Source organism: Salvelinus alpinus, chromosome 3 (assembly GCF_045679555.1).
Source record: "Salvelinus alpinus chromosome 3, SLU_Salpinus.1, whole genome shotgun sequence".
Lineage (NCBI taxonomy): Eukaryota > Metazoa > Chordata > Actinopteri > Salmoniformes > Salmonidae > Salvelinus > Salvelinus alpinus.
In genome coordinates this window covers 20,908,396-20,914,468 of record NC_092088.1, presented here as the reverse complement: position 1 = coordinate 20,914,468, position 6,073 = coordinate 20,908,396, and the positions used below count along the sequence as shown (strand labels likewise).

The 6,073-nt window shown below is 42.3% G+C and overlaps 1 protein-coding gene across 5 annotated transcripts in view; it reads left to right on the top strand.

Annotated features, from left to right (window-relative positions):
• The first annotated feature begins 289 nt into the window (after positions 1–289).
• Positions 290–6,073, top strand: part of LOC139570229 (thyroid hormone receptor alpha-B) — a 188,275-nt gene continuing 182,491 nt past the window's right edge. For 2 of the 5 annotated variants that reach the window (XM_071391926.1, XM_071391925.1), the window contains exon 1: positions 296–769. The gene's annotated coding sequence lies outside the window, so the exon portion shown is untranslated. Of the gene's footprint in view, positions 770–6,073 lie in introns of all 5 variants that reach the window. The other 3 variants (XM_071391930.1, XM_071391928.1, XR_011674035.1) reach the window with 3 other exon arrangements.

The window sequence follows — 6,073 nt, the reverse complement described above, 5'->3', positions numbered from 1 at the left end:
ATTGAGAAAAGCTTATGGTCCTCACCTAACCTCATCTCCCACCGGGTAAGGCAAGTCAGGTACTAGAGGTCTTTCATTCTTCTTTGTGAAGGGAGGAGCTGGACCGTGTCCTCGGCGAACCTAGCCTATATGAGGACGAGAATAACGCACCACGCCAGACTCGTATCAGTGTGAATGCCAGGGGATGCTCAACATCTCCACACTAGGCTACATTAATTCTCATGGTCTCACATTCAAAGCGAATATTGCTACTTTTAAAGTCGTTTAAAAAAAATCAGAGGTAGATGTGTTTGTACTTTACAGTGTTAGTCCTGTAGAGAGTGGTAGTCCTGTAGAGAGCGGTAGATAGCCAGTTTTATTAAATTGTTTTATGCGGGCCCAGAGCTTTGCATTGGCCCAGAGCAGTGTGCGCCCCATACTGTACATATGCGGAGGGAGGAGCAATAGTATATCTCTTGATTCCATTTCCCTGTCGTGGCAGCGTACCGAAACGTTACTGGAGCACATTTTTACACACACCTCATGGGGAATCCCAAATAACGAGCACCTTGTGACTTTGTTTAAGTGCAAATTAGGAACCGCACGAGACGTTTTGACGGCAAGCGGCGCTTTGCAGAGGATTTTTTTTTAAATAGAAAAGCCCGGTACTGTGCAGTTGCATACCCTACCACTCCACTTGCGCTTTATACGGGGAGGCTTTGACTTTTTCATCCTCGTTTCAGTCTCAAAACAACCGTATTCCTGTCCAAAACAGTAGAAGAACCTGACGGTGAGTCTCATTGGCACATATTTACTTTCAAACGTGTTCTACCCACCTTGCATGTCGGATTTGTGCGTATTTGTCTGTCCAAGCTAGCCCCAGTAGCTGCATGGTTTGACAGATCAGCAGCGTTATGTAGGCTACAGTATAGCTTCACCTTGGCCTCCTACAGTTTGCTTGCTAAAATATAATTCGCCGCAATTGTTGTTGTACTGTTGTTGTAGTGTTTATTTAATTTATTGTCTGATGTAGTTGTCGATGCAGATAGTCAGTGTACAATGTGTTCACGTAATCAACTGAGGGGCCTAACTTGTATTTATTAATTTATGATACTACACACACACACACACACACACACACACACACACACACACACACACACACACACACACACACACACACACACACACACACACACACGTATATACACGCATCTGTCTATTATTGTGCAGGTTATGTTGTGTGGCCTTGTGTGTAGGAGGTAAAAATATTATTTTAGCAAGTAAGTGTCATATTGTTCAAATCTGGTGCAGGTATGTTTGTAGCACAGTTGCAGCAAATACTTTGGATAACTGCCAACTTCTAAGGGTTACAGTACAAATTACACATCACATTTGCAATGATACCGCAGAATGAAACTGATAATTCTGGGCCTATAGCTCCATGAATATTGATTTCTGACTGTCATAGGGCATGATAATACTAACAATATGGGCCTGGAAAATATCATGGAACACTTGTTTGGGAAATTCCCAAGTTACTGTGTAATGTCAATAGCTTGGTACAATGTTACTTACTATTCTATTACAATAAATGTGTCTATTTTCTTAGCGCTGTCATGCAGTTATGTATATTTAAATGTTGCCTGGCTATCCAAACTCCAAATGCAACACCACGCCCATGGACATTAAAGTTTCTTCTCCGCAATCAGTCAATAGTGTACAACTGCAGCCCGCAATTCGAGGCGTTCCTGCATGTGGTCATTCCTGGATCTGCAGGAACGCCCCCCCTCGAGCAAATCCATTATAGACCATCTGATTGGTTCCAGAAACGGATGGGTTGGGCCAGACCCAGAACACACATGGGTAAAGCGGCGTTTTGAAAATGTGTCATTGGCTTTGATACTCTGATTGGTTAGAAATGATCCAATCACTGATGGCTTTTTTTTTGCACACATGGGGACCATTTTTAGTAGCCTAGGGCCCAGGACAAATGTGGCCTTTAATAAATGCATTTCATGCAATTATACATCATTGTGTATGACTGGATACTTTTGTAATACCGCACAAATGATCGAAATGACAGGCTACTTTGACACTGACCAACTGAGAATCTGAGATCAATAAAAACAACCTTGTCTTGAATCCATCAATAGACTAGGCCTAGGTGTGTGGAGACACACATATTGTACAATATGACAAGAAAATTATAGTCCTAAAAAAGCTTTTCAGTTTCACTGACTCACCCAATAATGCACAGCTCACTATGCGCTCGTGCCAAAGCCTACTTCTCTCTTGTTTTACTTAAAACAATGTTTGCTCAATAGGCCTATTTGGAAGTTGATTAAATATTAAGGTAGCTTAAAGCAGACAGATTAGAGTCTTCTCTCTTCAGCAGGAGCCATTTTTCTTTCCAGCCACATCTAGGCAATAAAAAATAAAAAGCTATTGATCCTCTGTGGTTAAAATTATAGGACTACTCAGGATGACCTGAAATATTCTGCTTTGACAAAATGTGATGCTGTTTTCAAATGAAACACAATACCTTGCTCTTGTTAATGCTTTTAGAATTGATTTGTAGGCTATTCTGAATATTTCATTTCTTTCTGAACAGACAGCAGTAATTCTATAACTTTGGCACATGTATTTACATTTATCAGGGGTGCTGCAGCACCTCCAGCAACTTTCCCGCAGCTAAGGAAATAATTGATGAAGTGCTGTTATGCGTAGGCTATCAGCCAACCAGGCCGAATATTGATGGTGATGTAAATCAAGTGTTATCAAGTGTTATGCTGCTGTGGCAGTACTGTTGATATTTAAACTAATTAGCTTGCTACACACACTCGACCGGGCGCGCACAATCTCCGTACAGGACAGACCAATGGACGGGGGGGGGGACTTGACGATGTCATAACGACTTGGGGGCAGTGGGTTCAGAACAACGTCATACAAGTGGTAGGGCAAATATCAGGGATACTGATAGCTGTTTTCATTTGTGAGGGAGATATTTCCCAGCTTTATGATCCAGATTTCAGATTTCCACCTACACATGAATCATTACCTAGTTGTTTAAAACTCTGTCTTCTTTGCCTCTGTTGATTAGCCTTGGCCCTTGGCCAAATCAGACATTACACCATAAACATGTTTCTAAAAGCAAATAAACCCAGTGTGGGCTTTGGAAAGTTTCTGTAATTCAATGTTTTCATTTGTGTACAGTAACTCAGCCTCCTACATTTTGGGTTCCATCACTTTCAGATGGGATGTTAAAGGGGTGTCCTGACTCTCTGTGGTCACTGAAGATCCCATGCCACTTATCGTAAAAGTAAGGGTGTTAACCCTAGTGTCCTGGCTAAATTCACAACCTGGCCGTCATACCATCACGGTCACCTAATCATCCCCAGCTTCTAATTGGCTCATTCATCCCCCCTCCTCTCTCCTGTAACTATTCCCCAGGTCGTTGCTGTAAATGAGAATCTGTTCTCACTCAATTTACCTGGTAAAATAAGAGTTAAAGATGCACTATGTGTACAGGTTTACATGGTTTATTATGTGTGTATTAGTGCATACTGTTTATGTTTAGTACGGGGGGGATATCAGTAAGATTGACTGACCTTCATGTCTTAAAGTAATGATGGACTTTCGTTTATCTTTGCTTATTTGATCTGTTCTTGCCATAATATGGACTTGGTCTTTTACCAAATAGGGCTATCTTCTGTATACCAACCCTACCTTGTCACAACACAACTGATTGGCTCAAACGCATTAAGAAGGAAAGAAATTCCACAAATGAACTTTTAACAAGGCACACCTGTTAATTGAAACGCATTCCAGGTAACTATCAGTCAATCAATCAGTCAAATGTATTTATAAAGCCCTTTTTACATCAGCCGATGTCACAAAGTGCTTATACAGAAACCCAGCCTAAAACCCCGAACAGCAAGCAATGCAGATGAAGAAGCACGGTGGCTAGGAAAAACTCCCTAGAAAGGCAGGAACCTAGGAAGAAACCTAGAGAGGAACCAGGCTCTGAGGGGTGCCCAGTCCTCTTCTGGCTGTGCCAGATGGAGATTATAACAGTATATGGCCAAGATGTTCAAACGTTCATAGATGACCAGCAGGGTCAAATAATAATAATCACAGTGGTTGTAGAGGGTGCAACAGGTCAGCACCTCAGGAGTAAATGTCAGGTGGCTTTTCATAGCCGAGCATTCAGAGTTCGAGACAGCAGGTGCTGTAGAGAGAGAGAGTCGAAAACAGCAGGTCCTGGACAAGGTAGCACGTCCGGTGAACAGGTCAGGGTTCCATAGCCACAGGCAGAACAGTTGAAGCTGGAGCAGCAGCACGACCAGGTGGACTGGGGACAGCAAGGGGTCATCAGGCCAGGTAGTCCTGAGGCATGGTCCTAGGGCTCAGGTCCTCCGGGAGGGAGAGAGAGAGAGAATTAGAGGGAGCATACATACATTCACACAGGACACTGAATAAAACAGGAGAATTACACCAGATATAACAGACTGACCCTAGCCCCCGACACATACACTATTGCAGCAAGGAGGCTGAGACAGGAGGGGTTGGGAGACACTGTGGCCCCGTCCGACAATACCCCTGGACAGGGCCAACCAGGCAGGATATAACCCCACCCACTTTGCCAGAGCACAGCCCCACACCACTAGAGGGGTATCCCCAAACCACCAACTTACTACCCTGAGACAAGGTTGAGTATAGCTTATGAAGATCTCCCCCACGGCACGAACCCGACTACTTCATGAAGCTGGTTGAGAGAATGCCAAGAGTGTGCAAAGCTTTCATCAAGTCAATGGGTGGCTACTTTGAAGAATCTGAAATATAAAATATATTTGCATTTCTTTCACACTTTTTTGGTTACTACATGATTCCGTATGTGTTATTTCATAGTGTTGATGTCTTCACTATTATTCTACAATGTGTAAAATAAAGAAAACCCCCTGAATGAGTAGGTGTGTCCAAACTTTTGACTAGTACTGTATTCAATACATGTTAGAATCACTTTTAGCAGTGATTATAGCTGCGAGTCTTTCTGGGTAAGTCTCTAAGAGCTTTCCACACCTGGCTTTTACAATATTAGCATATATATTTTTTTATAGCTCTGCCAAGTTGGTTTTTGATCATTGCTAGAAGGCCATTTTCAAGTCTTGCCATAGATGTTCTAGCTGATTTAAGTCATAACTGTAACTGGGCCACTCAGCAACATTCAATGTCATCTTTGTAAGCAACTCAACTGTATATTTGGCCATGTGTTTTAAGTTATTATCCTGCTGAAAGTGGATGTGTTTCCCAGTGTCTGTTGGAAAGCATACTAAACCAGGTTTTCCTCTAGGATTTTGCCTGTGCTTAGCTCTATTCTGTTTCTTTTTATCCTAAAAATCTCCTTAGTCCTTGCCGATGACAAGCATAGCCATAACATGATGCAGCCACCACCATTCTTGAAAATATGAAGAGTGGTACTCAGTGATGTGTTGGATTATCCCCAAACATAACGCTTCGTATTCGGGACATAGAGTTAATTTCTTTGCACATTTTTATCAGTTTTACTTTAGTGCCTAATTGCAAACAGGATGCAGGTTTTGGAATATTTTTATTCCGTACAGACTTTCTTCTTTTCACTCTGTCATTTAGGTTAGTATTGTGGAGTAACTACAATGTTGTTGATCCATCCTCAGTTTTCTCCTATCACAGCCATTCAACTCTGTAACTGTTTTAAAGTCACCATTGGCCTGATGGTGAAATCCCTAAGCGGTTTCCTTCCTCTCCGTCAACGGTATCTTTGTAGTGACTGGATGTATTGATACACTTACATTGATATTTTAGTCATTTAGCAGATGCTTTTATCCAGAGTGACTTACAGTAGTGAGTGCATACAGTTTTTGTACTGGTCCTCCATGGGAATCGAACCCACAACCCTGGCGTTGCAAGCTCCTTGCTCTACCAACTGAGCCACACCATCCAAAGTGTAATTACTAACTTCACCATGCTCAAAGGGATATTCAATGTATTTTTTACCCATCTCCCAATAGGTGCCCTTCTTTGCGAGTCATTGGAAAACCTCCCTGGTCTTTGT